This window comes from Nicotiana tomentosiformis, chromosome 6 (genome assembly GCF_000390325.3).
Source record: "Nicotiana tomentosiformis chromosome 6, ASM39032v3, whole genome shotgun sequence".
NCBI lineage: Eukaryota > Viridiplantae > Streptophyta > Magnoliopsida > Solanales > Solanaceae > Nicotiana > Nicotiana tomentosiformis.
In genome coordinates this window covers 27905008-27922389 of record NC_090817.1, presented here as the reverse complement: position 1 = coordinate 27922389, position 17382 = coordinate 27905008, and positions in this window count along the sequence as shown.

The window sequence follows — 17382 nt, the reverse complement described above, 5'->3', positions numbered from 1 at the left end:
CTGGTATGATCGCACCTGCACGAAAAAAGGCCGCAGGTGCAAGCTCGCGGATGCGAGGCACTAGTCGCAGAAGCGGAAATGCATGGGCTAGTCAGGCACCGCGGGTGCGAAAATATTTGTTGCGGGTGCGAAGACCACATGCGTGAAAAAATCATCGCAGGTGCGAGGGTTTTGCCGCGGGTGCGAAGACCACAGACGCGAAGAAATCATCGCAGACCCAGACACCGCAGGTGTGAGGGTTTTGCAACGGGTGCGAAGACCGCATGCGCGAAGAAATCATTGTGGCACGGACATCGCGGGAGCGAGAGTTTTGCCGCGGGTGTGAAGACTGCAGGTGCGAAAAAATCACCGCGGGTGTGAAAACCCCTGGGCAATAAATAAATAGAGGGGTTCCGAGTTTTGCCATTTTTGAACCTTCAAACACGGGTTTTGGGGTAATTATGCTAGAGAATTCAAGGAAAACTTGAGGTAAGTCACTTGTGATCATTTCTACTCCATAATATTGAATTATCATCGAATAATCCGACTAGATTACATGTTTTTGAGGTGTAAATCGGGGGTTTGAACTTAGGGATTTGAAAATAAGATTTGAAGATTGGAGGTCGAGTTGAGGTCGGATTTTGGTAAAATTAATATGGTTAGACTCGTGGTTGAATGGGCTTCAGGATTTTGTAACTTTTGTCGGGTTCCGAGACGTGGACCGGCAATTTTTTAGCTAAATTTCGGATTTTTATGGAAAATTAGTATTTTCTTATGGAATTAATTCCAATAAATTTATTGACTGAATCGAATTAATTGTGGCTATATTCGAGGGGTTTGGAGGCCAATTCACGAGGCAAAGGCATAGCGGAGTAAAGAATTACACTGTTTGAGGTAAGTAATACTTCTAAACTTGATTCTGAGGGTATGAATCCCCGAATTTGGTATGATATGAATTGTTTGGCGGTGACACACACGATAGGTGATGAACATATAGACGTGCACCACAGAAATTATGTCTTGAATAAATCCTGTGAAGTTGTAAAATTAAAGAATCATGTTATTATTTAAACATGTGGCATGTGTTATAGGAATTAAGGTGAGGCTCGTAATAAAGATCATGTTTAGGTTATGTGCCCATATTTTAGGACCCATAGGGTCGTGTTGCTGTTGTATTAATTGATTTTAAAAAATGTACATTTCTCACTCAGTCATATACGTCAATTGTGAGGATATTTATGGGATCGAGTTGCACGCCCCTGCAGGCCATATTGGCTTTATATATGTTATTATTAAATGGAACGGGGTTGCCCGCCTGCAGCATGCCAGAATGACTTTATACATTATTATTGTTCTGGATCGGGGCTGCCCGCCTGCATCAGGCCTTATTGGCTTTACTATTTTATGGATCAGGGTTGCCCGCCTTAAGCTGGCCTTATAGGCTTTGTTATTATACGGATCAGGATTGCCCGCCTACAGTAGGCCATATTGGCTTTGTGTTACGCTTGGGCTGAAGGAGCCCCTCCGGAGTCTATACACACCCCCAGTGAGCGTAGATGATTATATATATTCGGAATGGACTTTCCAAGGCATGGACTTGCCTTACTTACTGATTATATATATATATATATATATTCGGGATGGATTTTTCCAGGGCATGGACTTGCCTTACTTATTTGTATTGTAATGAATTTACCTAGACGTGGATCTTGTCCGTATTATTTACATTTGGGGATAAATTACCCCAGTGCTGCATTGGCCTTATACGGTTCTGAGTGACTGACTGTCAGTCGATGTGTATATATATATATATATATATATATATATATATATATATATATATATATATATATATATACGGGTTAGAACACCCCTAGGCTGGATTGGCCATAAACTGTACCGAGTGATCGAATAATTTGTGACCAGTATTTATATGAGGTCTTTCTACTGGGATGTCATATTCCTCATATCATGCAGTATTGATCTATTGCACTTGTATTGAGTTTAACTATTGAACTTAAAAGCATGCCTACATTTTGTACCATTATTTATACTGAACTGTACCTACGGAGCTCGTCACTACTTTCAGTCCAGAGGTTAGTCTTGTTACTTATTGAGTGTGTTGAACTCATACTACACTCTGCACCTTGTGTGCAGATCCAGGTACTTCCGGACACGGCAGTTATTAGACCTCAGGGGTTTACCAGTTGGAGACTATCATGGTAGCTGCCTGGTGTCCGCTCACCTTGTCTCTCTTTGCTTCAGTTATTGTATTGTTCTATACTTTCAGACAGTGGTTTTTATCAGTCAGACATTGTATTCATATTAGATGCTTATGTACTCAGTGACACCGGGTTTTGGGAGTGTTATATTTGTATTTGTGAGATTTCTTCCGCTGAATTTAATTATTTTGTTTTCAAATTTAAAAGATATGGTGGTTTATTAAGATTTTGGGCTTGCCTAGTATTGAGATAGGCGCCATCACAACTTTTGAGATTTTGGGTCGTGACAAGCTGGTATCAGATCTTTAGCTAACATAGGTCTCACGAGTCATGCGAAGGTTTAGTAGAGTCTTGAGGATCGGTACGGAGACGTCTGTACTTATCTTCGAGAGGCTGCCAAACCCTTAGGAAAATTTCACTTTTTTGTATTCTATCGTGCGGAATTGATTCAGCTTGAAACATAACTCTTTGAATTCCTTCCATGCATTCGTTTGCGCACATGAGTGCTCGGTATCAGCTATGCATCGTCAGCTTGTGATTCCATGAACGATGTTTGAGATGTGTATTATGTGTTTTGGTGATGGGCCAGTCTAGAGGACTTGAGGCCAGGGTTAGACCGCAGCTTAAGCTCGATAGCTTTATTTGTGTGAACTTGTACATTTGGACTCATATGTCCGGTAGTTTCCCTATGTGTGGAAAATATGGCTCGATGAGCGGATGAATGGCTATATGATATGTATGATGCAATTGCGGGATGTGTTCAGATGGGTTGAATATGATGAATAAAGTACTTGTGACTCAAGAGTTTGTTATTGGGTACTTGATATCTGTCTTGATTTGACGTATAGTCTCAAGTTATGAGTGTATTGAAGGATCTTTCACGTTGTTAAATTGTGGGACAAATTAAATTCTCATGTCTTGTCAATGAGTTTGGACTCAAGGAGAGTAAGTGATTGTGTAGTAATTGTGGTTGCAAATGGGTATTTCTAATATTGATGGCTCGAGAAAGATGATCTTCGAAGAGGCTTAGAGCCGGTAAAATTTTATTGGTTCAGGTGCGACAAAGATGCATTTTGATTTGATCCAACAGTTGGGCAGCAAAGTGTGAGGGATGACGGGAAGTGTTTCACGGTGGTTGAAGTACTAGCAGGTCAAGTAGGAGAAGTAGAGGTTGAGAAGTTGCTTAAAGGAGATGTTTAACCGAAGTAAGAGTGGCAGATTAGCATATGGATTCTATGGTAGGGTAGTCACGGGCCTTGAGAAAGTGTAGAACGGTTTGGAATTTTGATAGAATGTGATTTGGCCTAAAGACTTTATTTGGAGTGATGGTTACTGTACGGAGAAAGATTGAATATGGCAGAAAGGAGTTTGTTTGAAAATGAAGAGGGATGTGAAGATCTGATTATCGTTTCAGGCACAATATGACTTGAGTTCGGAAGGTATTGATGAACTTTCAGTTGATGTCAATAGGGAAAGTGTAGACTTTTACAAATTGTGGGTGAGCATGAGCTCAGAAAAATTTATTGATTACGTAGTTGTTGCACCCAGTGCATCGTAGTTGGAAGATGTTAGTAAGGAATTCCACATGTGGGTTATCTCCTGTGAGCAGTTAGCTGTGGCGTGATGTTGATGAAACTTCTGCGAGGAATATTACTTGCTACCTGATAAGAGGTCGAGTGTGTGACTGTGGCTGGTGATTCAAAATGTTCATGAAAACCTTAACAAAAGACTTCGAGAAGTCTGGTGGGCTAACGGTGCGGGATCTTGGTAATTGAGAAGGAGAAATCCTTGCGAGTTCTAATTTTATATAATTGCAGCTTAAAGCTAAGTGGGGGAGACTGCTATTGACAATTTGATTTCATGGTTATTTAGTTTTGGTTTAAGACATACTTGTGGGTTAGTTATGACTTACATAGGTGGAGATCGAGGATGACTCGGGTAAGTAAATTTCTGAATACGGGCTACATTGAACTTTATGAAAATATGAAAATTATGGAATGATTAAGTTGTTATTTTGAAGGATGTAGTGCGCACCAAGTATGAATTCGATTGGTCATGCTAAGGCATGGTTACTTCTTTGGGTGTTGATTGTGCTAAAGGAGCACATGTCTTTCGGCCCGTTTGGGGCGGAGTAAATTATATTTGAGCAGAGTGGATGACTCTCGAGAGGGTTCTAATGGATTCAAAATGTATATGTGGAAATTGAAAATATTTTGAATTTGTATATTACTAGAATCAGTTACTTACATTGGATGGTATCGGGACGTGCGATAATTCTGTTTGACTATGGATTCTACATTTCAGTATAACAAAGGAAAGAGGAATAATTTTAAATTCGCATAAGGTATTTTCAGAGTGAGTATTACGGTTGGGGTATTTATGAAGGTGCTTAAGAAGAATACATTGGCTTATGGGCCTTAGGGCGATGTGGCTTTATGTTAGGATGTCTTGTAGTAAGGTTTGGGTAAGAATAGTAGTGTTCTGATAAGGAGAAATATCAACTTGAGGGTAATTCAGAAGAAACTCGGAGAAAATAGGGAAATGGGTAACATGCTGGATCAGTATGGTAATGGTATGCTCGGTTCTTTTGGTTCTTATGATGAGGTGGGGCTTTACGGGTGTTTTGTGGCAACTCTCTGATTTGGAAACCTGTGTGGCTTAGTAGAGATAGAGGAAATTAGTTCTAATAGCTTGATTAGGTGAAAAATGGATTTCAAAGTGTTCTTAATGGTTTCTACCATGGTTTGAACCGGATATTTTCTATCGGTGTGGAAAACATGTTGTGCATTAATATTACAGTACTCTCCTGGTTGATAGACTGTTGATATTCAAATTATTGATATTATTGGCACGTGAGTTGTCCGTGCGGGTTCAGATATTGATACTATAGCACGTGAGTTGTCTGTGAGAGTGATGTTAATGTGAGCTCTAGAAGAGCTGGCTACTGTTATTAAATTTGTGTGTCTTAGTTCTACTATATATAATAAGCTTATAGCATTACAGTTGTGGTGGTGCTTGTTGAACTTACAATACGGTTCTCTACTTTGAGACATCTTCTATTTTGGGTACAAGGTTGCGCAGTTGTGGATTGAGTTGTATTGGTGTGGCATATCAATGGGATAGTTGTGTTTAATAATATAAGGTCATTGGACCTAGAATGGATACTATCATGTTTGATTACGGTATATAGGGAGGATAATATTGAAGGTCGGCTTAGAAAGTGATTATGGTTCTGATTGGGGTGGGAGAGCTCCATGACTTGTCGATCTGATAAGGTGTTATGACATTTTGCGTGTTTCTTTCGTTATTAGCAGTGTACGAAGGTTTTAGAACGAGGTTTTGTTTGATATGGGGTTTAATACTATTATCGGGTTACTTTGGAGTAGTCAATGTGATCTAAACTGGTGCTGCGAGCATGTGAGTTATGTAGTATGTTAAGTGATTATATCTGGGGTTATGATTATAGCTTGATACAGCTTGTTCGAACTCATACAACATGTAGATGTGAGATTCGGGTCTTGAAAAGAAATTCTGAATGTTGGAAATTGAAGTCCAAGGTTTATGGGCTAACACTGAAGTAATGATTTTCAATTATGATTCTGTTGTCAGACCTATACAATTTACACAGAATAGGGTGACGTGGGATCACCCCCGAGTATGTGCGTGGTAGATGAAATAGGGATGTCGTGGCTTGAAAACAACTCTTGGCACGTTCGAGGACGAACGTATGTTTAAGTGGGGGATTTTGTAACGACCCGATCGGTCGTTTTGAGCATTTATGCTCCTTTCAACTATTTGAAGTCTTGAATAATTTCTTACGAGGTATTATGACTTGTGTGAATTGTCAGGTTTGGTTTTACGGTATTTCGGAGTTAGCTTGGAAGAATGAATTTCATGTTAGAAATTTAAGTTAGAAACATTGACCGGATATGAACTTATGTGTAAATGACCTCGAATCTGAATTTTAATGATTCCAATAGCTCTGTATGATGATTTTGGACTTAGGAGCGTGTCCGAAAAAATATTTGGAGGTCCGTAGTGGAATTAGGCTTTAAATGGCAAAAGTCGAATTTTCGAAAAGTTTGACCAGGGGTGACTTTTTGATATCGGAGTCAGAATCCGATTCTGAAAATTAAAATACCTCTGTTATGTCAATTATGACTTGTGTGCAAAATTTGAGGTCAATCAGACGTAATTTGATAGGTTCCGGCGTCGTTTGTAGAAATTGGAAGTTTCAAAGTTTAGTAGGCTTGAATCTATGTGTGATTGATTTTAGTGTTATTGGATGTGATTTGAAGGCTCGACTAAGTTCGTATAATATTTTAGGACTTGTTGGTATATTTGGTTAAGGTCCCGAAGGGGGGGCTCGGGTGAGTTCGGATGCTTAACAAATCGAATTTGGATTTGGAGGAGGAGCTGAAGCAGCTGGGCATCTGGTATGTATGAGCGCACCTGCCGCAAAAAAGAGCCGCAGGTGCGAGCTCGCGGATGAGAGGCACTAGTCGCAGAAGAGGAAATGCATGGGCTGGCCAGGCACCGCGGGTGCGAAAATATTTGTCGCGAGTGCGAAGACCGCAAGCGTGAAGAAATCATTGCAGGCGCGAAGGTTTTTCCGCGGGTGCGAAGACCACAGGCACGAAGAAATCATCGCAGGCGCGGACACCACAGGCGCGAGGGTTTTGCCGCGGGTGCGAAGACCGCAGGCATGAAGAAATCATCACAGGAGCGGACATCGCGGGTGCGAGAGTTTTGCCGTGGGTGCGAAGACTGCAGGTGCGAAGAAATCACCGCGGGTGCGAAAACCCCTGGGCAATACAAAAACATAGGGGTTCCGAGTTTTGCCATTTTTGGACCTTCAAACATGGGTTTTGGGGCGATTTTGCGAGAGAATTCAAGGAAAACTTGAGATAAGTCAATTGTGATCATTTCTACTCCATAATATTAAATTATCATCGAATAATCCGACTAGATTACATGTTTTTGAGGTGTAAATCGGGGGTTTGAACTTAGGGATTTGAAAATAAGATTTGAAGATTTGGAGGTCGAGTTGAGGTCGGATTTTGGTAAAATTAGTATGGTTAGACTCGTGGTTGAATGGGCTTCCAGATTTTGTAACTTTTGTTGGGTTCCGAGATGTGGACGGGGAATGTTTTAGCTAAATTTCGGATTTTTATGGAAAATTAGTATTTTCTTATGGAATTAATTCTAATAAATTTTATTGACTGAATCAAATTAATTGTGGCTATATTCGAGGGGTTTGGAGGCCAATTCACGAGGCAAAGGCATAGCGGAGTAAGGAATTATATGGTTTGAGGTAAGTAACACTTCTAAACTTGGTTCTGAGGGTATGAATCCCCGAATTTGGTATGATATGAATTGTTTGGAGGTGACACACACGATAGGTGACGAACATGTAGACGTGCACCACAGAAATTGTGTCTTGAATAAATCCTGTGAAGTTGTAAAATTAAAGATTCATGTTATTATTTGAACATGTGGCATGTGTTAGAGGAATTGAGCTGAGGCTCGTAATAAAGATCATGTTTAGGCTATGTGCCGATATTTTAGGACCTGTAGGGTCGTGTTGCTGTTGAATTAATTGATTTTTAAAAAAATGTACATTTCTCACTTAGTCATATACGTCCATTATGAGGATATTTATGGGATCGAGCTGCGCGCCACTGCAGGCCATATTGGCTTTATATATGTTATTATTAAATGGATCGGGCTTGCCCGCCTGCAGCAGGCCAGAATGGCTTTATACATTATTATTGTTATTGATCGGGGCTGCCTGCCTGCAGCAGGTCTTATTGGCTTTACTATTTTATAGATCGGGGTTGCCCGCCTGCAGCAGGCCTATAGGCTTTGTTATTATACGGATCGGGACTGCTCACCTGCAGTAGGCCGTATTGGCTTTGTGTTACGCTTGGGCTGAAGGAGCCCCTCCGGAGTCTGTACACACCCATAGTGAGCGTAGATGATTATATATATTTGGAATGGACTTCCCACGGCATGAACTTTCCTTACTTACTGATTATATATATATATATATATATATATATATATATATATATATATATATATATATATATATATATATATACGGGATGGATTTTCCTAGGGCATGGACTTGCCTTACTTATTTGTATTGTAATAAATTTACCTGGACATGGATCTTGTCTGTATCATTTACATTTGGGGATAAATTACCCCAGGGCTGCATTGGCCTTATACGGTACTGAGTGACTGACTGTCAGTCGATGTGTTATATATATATACGGGTTGGAACACCCCTGGGTTGGATTGGCCATAAACTGTACCGAGTGATCGAATAATTTGTGACCAGTATTTACATGAGGTCTTTCTACTGGGATGTCATATTCCTCATATCATGTTGTATTGATCTATTGTACTGAGTTTAATTGTTGAACTTAAAAGCATGCCTATATTTTGTACCATTATTTATATTGGACTGTAACTGCGGAGCTCATCACTACTTTCAGCCCAGAGGTTAGTCTTGTTACTTATTGAGTTGGTTGTACTCATACTATACTCTGCACCTTGTGTGCAGATCCATATACTTCCGGACACGGTGGCTGTTAGACCTCAGGGTGTTACCAGTTGGAGACTATTAGGGTAGCTGCCTGGCGTTCGCTGACTTTGTCTCTCTTTCCTTCAGTTATTGTACTGTTCTATACTTTCAAACAGTGTTTTTATCAGTCAGATATTGTATTCATATTAGATGCTCATGTACTCAGTGACACCGGGTTTTGGGAGTGTTATATTTGTATTTGTGAGATTTCTTCTGCTAAATTTAATTATTTTGTTTTTAAATTTAAAAGATATGGTGGTTTATTAAGATTTTGGACTTGCCTAGTATTGAGATAGGCTTCATCACGACTGGTGAGATTTTGGGTCGTGACATCATGTCTCCCAGTATATTTCTTTATTTGGTAAACCCTTTCTGTATTCTGATTGGCTTAAGCATGTTCAAAAAGATTTTTAAATTTTCATTGATCAATGTTCGAAGAGAAGTAAACTCACCCATCATCTAATAAATACAAAAACAATTATAGATGGGTTAGAAACAGATATGAAAGTTAATACATAAACTGTAAGGTTGAATATGTTTTAACAATACTTACATAATCTTTGAATGAATTTAGATCCTGCCTCAAAGCAAACAAATCATCAGATTTAGAATCAACTGGCTTCTTAACACTCAATGCAGTTTCCTTGAATTCAATTTTATCAGTAGGAGGAAAATTGGTTTGAGGTATTGCAAGCACATGTGGAATTGGACTATCTGCAATTGAGGGATCACTTAACTACTGTTTGTGCTTTTTGTGAGGTGGTGATGAAGATGAACCAATTGCATCATGTTTCTTTTTAGGATGAAGAGGCGATGTTGGACTAAAGTCATCAGAATCATCTTCATTGTTGTCTGAATGAATAGGACTTTTCTCTACATCAACGCCATCCGGAGGAACCTGAATAACAATTTGTAGCGTTTGGTTGAATATTGTTGTATTTTATCTAAAAATAGAAACACACTCAATGTAAATCACACTTGCTGTATGATTACTAATGAATTATGCTTTATGTATATGGGCAATTTTCTTTATACATATATTCAGTTGTATTGTAAATAAAATTAAATTAAATGTGTAGCTATAAACTGTATTATATATTCTAATGTATTCCAGGAAAACAGAAAAACAGTGACATTGATGTCTGATGTATACAACTGTATTTAATTTTAATTTTAGTAATGTGTTGTGTATTCAACTGTATTCAGTTTACTTATGAAAACATAGACATTGATGTATTATGAATGCAACTATATTTAATTTTTAGTTTCAACATTGTATTATGTATTCTACTGTATTTGATTTAATTATGAAAACAGAGACATTGATGTATGATGTATGCAACTGTATTTGATTAAAAACTCTAACACTGTTTTTACTAACAGAAATATATGTTGACTAAAATATCAGTCAATTAAATAATAGTAACTTACCACGTTTCCTTGGTCATTGAACATGCTGTTCATCAAGTAAGCATAAGTTGGCTAGTTGACTGTGGATTTTCAATTGAGTGTTCTGGGCATCCGGTTATCAACTCGGAGTACAATTTTGGGGTCAACCTTTGAACAACACTCGTAAAACCATACTTGCATAGCAAGAGGCATCCCAGTTATCCTGTAGTACTTCTTCTGAGAATCCATCTTCTTGCTAATAGATCTTATAAGGACCTGGAATGCATTCTTACCCCATGGATAATCAGAATATCTCCCGTTCTCGACCAAGTCAAAATGTAATCTTGGGATGGTTGTGCAGTTTTTCTCGGAGGATAATATGAAAGTATGTATGAAATACAACAAACCTATTTATAGCATCCCCATCGTTGCCATAACCCCAATTCTTGTTATCAAAGCACTTCAACAAATCTTTCTTCTTGTCATTCTTTGCACCGCCAAAGTATGTATCCACAATCCTGTTAGGCTTCTTTGTGTTAAACTGAAAATCTTCAGCGTCACTAACACAATTGAGACCAGTAACTACCGCAAACTCCCTGATTGAAAAGCATAATTTTGTACCATTTACATATATTGAAAATGAATCATCGTGGCTTTATTCCAACTGCAGAACCTTGAAGCACCTGAACAATTGATGTTGAACCTCACAGTGCTTCATATCGAGGAAACTTCCAACACAAGTATTATAAAATAATTGGTACTGCTCTAGAGTAAGCTTCTCTTTGAGGTCGAAGACTATGTCTGTGTTAGTGTAGGAACTGATATGTGGTGATACAATAGGCGGGTGTTTAACAAAGAGTTTTATTTCCTGCATACAACAAAAATTAAAAAGATAAAATAAATGATTGAAAATATACATGAATACATATATTTGGAATATATAACTCATTTATGATTTACAAACATAATGTATTGATAATTACCACAAAAAATGAGAGATATGACAATGACTGTTGTTCTAAATATAGCAGAATACAGTTGGCTTGAGAATGCTGATGAGAACACTTAGTTGGTATACATAACTAAAGCTAGAACAATATACATCCAAATACATCTAAATACAACAGTCAAAAGTCACTGTAATAAGTACAAATCAGTGTTGACACTATTGAATACATATAAATACTTCAACATACAAGAAGAGAAAAACAGTGTAGAAGGTAATAATCACTGTATGCGGACTAAAATACATATAAATACATCTACAGTTATCTTTTCGATCAGTGTTTCCGAGATAATTCCTGTATCGACCTCTTTTCCCTTAACCCCTGAATCATCATCCATAAGTTTTTTCTCTTTTCCTCATCATGAAGTGTTGATTCTTTCGGAAATTTTTCAAATTGGGCTTGTTTCAATGTGTCATTGAGTATTTTTGTTCACTTTTCTGCAACTGTATTTGTTGTTGAACCTGCAAATACATGTTCCGCTTGAGTAATTTGCAAATCGAAAGATCGCCCTTCGAAATTGAGTGCTTTGGTAGGTATACCTCGGGTAACCCTCATGTGAGTTGTTGAATCAGCCATTGGAGATGAAATTTTGAATTTTTTAGTGAAAGCATAACAATGGTGATTAATTTTAAAAATAAAAAGGAAAGAGATACAGAAGAAGCAAGCTACCAGCGAAAATCTAACAACTTTAACACTTATCACAACTTTTTGGAGCAATCAATTTTGAAAATTGAGAGAGAAAATGGAGATGAATCAGTTGAGAATCGTGGTTGTATTCATGGGGAAGAGACTGACATTGAGAGAGAGAGAGAGAGAGAGAGTGGAGAGAGTTCTGGTTTCTGAAGTTGTATATTGTGCGGTGGTATTGTGAGAGAAAGAATAGAAAGTAGGAGAGAGAAAAATATTACACAGCGTATTTAATGGCTTAACGGTAGGAAGTGACCATAAATACATAATTTGCTATAAAGCCTAAAAGATAGCTATAAAAAATAATTTTTTAAAAGGATATTTATTTATAATAAATAAGGTGTAAAGCTTTGCTTTTGCTTTAAGAAATTCCAAAAGCCACTTCTTTCAAAAACCAAAAGACACCTCTTTTTCCACTTCTCTCTCTCTCACCTATTCGGTGACTTCTCTCAATGTTAGGATATTGTGCATTATGTTGCACTACACCAAGACTGTTATACTTCTGCCCAATGAGTATTACTCTTTCTTTCACACGTTGTTCCTTCTTCAAATAATTTCGAACTTTATTCCAAGTTCGTAGAGTATTCTATCCGTTCACTTTTACTTGTCCACTATAAACTTTATACACCTATTAAAAAATAATAAATGAAGTGCATAACTTACCATGATACCCATATTAATTAATGTATATTTTTAATAGATTTGAAAAAATGATTTGAAATGAGTAATTAATATTGTGGGTATAACAAATATTGTGGGTATAACAGAAAAAAAGAAATTATTTTTTCCTGATATGTTAAAAATGACAAGTAAAAGTAAAAATCTATTTTTAGAATACTGGACAAATTAAAGTGAACATAGGGAATACTTTATTTCCCATTGCGACTTCCAAACTTCAACAAAATCCATAACTTTTACACTACATTGTGCTTAAAAATTCTAAATTTGGTGATTTTTCCCTGTTATCCTCTTTTTGTTCTTTCTCTATTCCGTCCTATAATTGACTCTTCATATTCAGGAACTGCATGAAGAGTTACAAAATTGAAGAAAGGGCCAACCGCTTATGGAGCGTAAATTTAAGTTCCATCCATACTAATTGTGAAGGCTTCTAAAGGATCTGCATGTTGTGAATACTCGTAATAATAAGAAACATAAAATCAGAAGAAAGAATGATTTGGTAAAAGATTTATCAAGAGTATTACCGATTTTTAAGGTCGGAAGGTAGCCAAGGCAGTTAGGCATCTCAAGAGCGTAAAGAAAAAGGGCGAACAAAGATGTCTTCTTCATAATATGAGAGTTGCTCAAGTGGTGAAATGCAATGAGTCGCATATTACGACCTACATATTGTCATGAAGATACAGATTTAATTTTCATTCTGAACTTTTTATTTTTTGTCATTCTTAGAAAAAATTAGGTGTCTCATAATTTTTTGTTTATTATTCAATTAAAGAAGTGGACACTTAGATATAGACTTTTCATTTTCTATAATTATTCTTTTTCAAAAGAGAGTAAAAATTCTCAATGTGATGACCCGTCTTATGTTTTAGAATATAATTCTGCGCTATGAAACCTTAAATACCTCATTCGAGCCTTCCTCGATTTACATGCACAGTCCGGGCATTTTTCCCGTGAAAGCTTTTATGTTAAAAACTGAGAAAATATGAAATTTTCGCCTTAAAAATCCATTTGAGTTGACTTCGGTCAACGTTTTGAGCAAACAGATATGAATTCATGTTTTGACGGTCCTGATGGGTCCGTATCGTGATATGGGACTTGGGCGTTTGCCCGGAATCGAATTCGAAAGTCCCTAACCCGAGATATCGGACTTTGTCGAAATATGAAAGTTAAAGCCTTAATGAATTTGAAATGTTTGACCAAAACTTGACTTTTTGGATAACGGGTTCGTATTTTGGTTTTGGAATCCTATATAGGTCCAATACTATATTTATGACTTGTCTGTCAAATTTTGTGAGAAACGGAGTTGGTTTGACGTGATTCGGACATCCGGTTGTTAATATAGAAGTTTCAAAATTTTCTTAAAAATTTTATTTGATTTGGTGTTCAATTCATAGTTTTAGGTGTTATTTTGGCGATTGGATCGTGCGAGCGAATTCGTATGATGTATTTAGACTTGTGTCCATAGTTGGTTTGGAGCCCCGAGGGCTCACGTGAGTTTCGGATAGGTTACGGAGTGAATTGAACTTAGAAAATCATAGTTGGTGCATCAGACCTGCAGATTTTGCATTTGCGAGATTTGGCTCACAAATGCGAGCCTCGCATTTGCGAAGGGACTATCGCATTTGCGAGCAATGGGCAGGGGTGGACCTTCGCATTTGCGAAGTTTAAGTCGCATTTGCGATCCTCTCTTATCCGCATTTGTGAACACTTGTTCGCATTTGCAATGACAGCAGGCCTAGGGCACTTTCACATTTGCAAAGAAATTATTGCATTTGCGGGTTCGCTCGCAAATGCGATAACTGCAGCTGAACAAAAGATGACTTATACGGGATTTTTGATTCATTCTTCAAATTTTCAAACATATAAACACAAGAGACGATTTTTCAAAGAACTTTGCTTCCCCAAATCATTGGTAAGTGATTTTAAACTAATTTCTTTCAATCTTTCACTACTTTTCCTAAGATTTCAACCTAAAATCTAAAGTTTTCATGGTGGAATTGGGGGCTATGGGTCGAAATTAGGGATTTAGACCTCAAATTGAGGTCGGATTCCAAAACAAATTACATACCCGGGCCCGGGAATTGACTTTTGTTGACTTTTTTAATAATGACCTAAATTGAATTCTTTGCAATTGAGGGTAGTTCCTAAGGCTTAATTTGAATCGTTTGGTTGGTAATTTGCTAGATTCTATTGGTTCGGAGGCTCGTTTGAAAGGCAAAGTTGTGATTGAGCTTTGAGTGGATCTTTGGAGCGAGGTAAATATCGTGGTTAACCTTGACTCGAGAGATTAGGACTTATTTTCCTATTTGCTATATATTTAGATGTTGGGTACAATGTATATGTGATGTGACGAGTACTTATGCGTTATTGTCGGGTTAAAGCATGTGGGTGGAACTTGTTCCTTATAGTTTATTGCTTACTTTGATCTTGTTATCCATGTTTAGACTACTTACTTACTAAATTGATCGTTCTTATCGTGTTTACGGGCTTTTGTGATAATTGAGTATTGACTCTAAGGTTGAGATTGGTATTGTGGAACCATTGTTGAAATAAGGCTTGTTCTTGTTGATTCTATCTCCCTGCTATTACGTGTTCATTGTTATGTGGTAAGTGAGAGTGTTAATGCATGAAGGATGATGTCGTGGCATATTGTGAGTGTTAATGCACGAAGGGTGATGTCGTGCCATATTGTGAGTGTTGATGCACGAAAGGTGATGTCGTGCCATATTGTGAGTGTTAATACACGAGGGTGATGTCGTGTCATGTATGAGAGTTAATGCACGAAGGGTGATGCCGTGTCATTTCTATTGATTTTATGGTGAGGTTGAGGGTAAAAGCATGAAGGGTGATGCCGTACATTTTATTTCCTTTACTGTGTTTACTTGTTCTTATTGGTTCATAGTATATTGGCTGTTCAAGTTACCATTCTGCTGTAGTTTTCTATCTCGTATTCCCTTCAGCATGTTACCCCTCCTAATAGTACATGTTTAGCTGTTATTTGTACATATAGTATTAAATTGCACAGGTTTATTATGTGGGTGTCTTGTCATAGCCTCGTCACTACTTCGTCGAGGTTAGGCTCGACACTTACCAGTATCGGTTGTACTGATACTGCACTCTGCACTTCCTGTGCAAATTTTGGTATTGGTCCCAGCTGATCGAGAGGCGTAGCAGCTCGGACTGGTTCATCGGAGACTCAAGGTAGATCTGTTGGCGTTCGCAGACCTTGAAGTTCCCGTCTATCTTTTTATTTTTTTCCTATTTCTTTCGTTCAAATAGTTGTATTTCTTTCGGACTTTACTTGTAGTAAATCCTAGAAGTTCGTGAATTGTGACTCCAGATCCGGGTAGTAGTAATTAATGAAGTTTTTATATCATTCCGCACTCGTTGTATTTCATTTTAGCTTATTTGTTGTTATTTACTGAATTGAATAAGGATTGACTTAATAATTCTCTAGCGTCGACTTGCCTAGCAAGTGGAGTGTTAGGTGCCATCACAGTCCCGACGGTGGAAATTCCGGGTTGTGACACTCACCTTGATTTATCAATCAATCTTATCCTTTAAGCATTCAACCGAGACATTGGAGATTGAGAAAACTACAAAATTATGCATACAACTTTACCGGTACATTGACATTTTGTTATTTCCAGAGTTTGTTAGTACTTTGTGTTTGCAATGTGAATGGCTTTAGAAGTTATCGGTTTAATGATTCGCTTTTGGATCTGCGAACTGTGACAGAACACTATTTACTTTTCACAAAAAAAGTATTTGAATCTCTCGGCCGTTGAGAAAACTAGCGACTCTTTTATGGAAAAAAAATTGAAACTAAAAACGGGATTTCTTTTGATTTATGAATAAGTTTTATCCTTTATAATGTACATTACTATGCTTTATTTCAAAGAAGAAAAACTGATCTGCTTTAGAATTGTTACATTGCAAATTTTTCTGGCAAAGAAATTTTTGATAAAAAGTGAGTAGAATTTTCGAATTAAAAACTTTTAAACCAGCAATCCTTCATGAATCCCAGTGAAAATCAATAACTATAACGTCCTGTTGGTCAAGTTTTAAGGAATGTCCTCATAAGAAGTGTTGTAGGTTTTTGTGCTGAATATTTAAATATCAACAGAAGTTAAAGTGATGAAAATAACTCTTCTGCATACATATTCAGTACGTGGAATGTATATGTTGATATCCCATTTGATAGTTTAACATTGTATGTTCATGAATTTCTATTTTATCATTTTTATTCAACAAATAAGTTGTCAAGGGAAGAACAATTAATGGTCATTGAAGTAATTATTCATGAGCTTAAGAGAGCAGCAGATGGTGTAGATAGCAAACTGAAAAAAGAAAGTTGAGACGAATGTTCTGGTTGTGACAGGTCATAAGTAGCTCCGAGTGGTTCACATTCTCTCCAGTGACGAAAGAATTTTTTTACATATCTATCAAATAATTTTATATATAGTGTATTAAAGGAATCATGAAAATAGTAGATAACGAAAAGATGTTTGGTAAGTAAAGATTAACCTTATTTTATAAAATTATGGATTCATATATTAATTTATTTTCATGAAGCGCAAGCAGTACACTAGTATTTGGATATATTTTATTGATTATGAACTTTTTCCAACTGGTGTCAGCAGGTGGTAGCTAATTAGTTTTCCGTGCAAATCTTGGCAGCAGAGTTAAGTAGCTAACTCGATAATACGTGGATCAGACTTCAGAGTGCTTAGATTAAGTATCTGCTGCTCCAAACCTGGTCTCTTTTGAACACTTCTGCATAGACTTGTCGAGTTCATTAAATTTATCAAATGAAACACATATCACT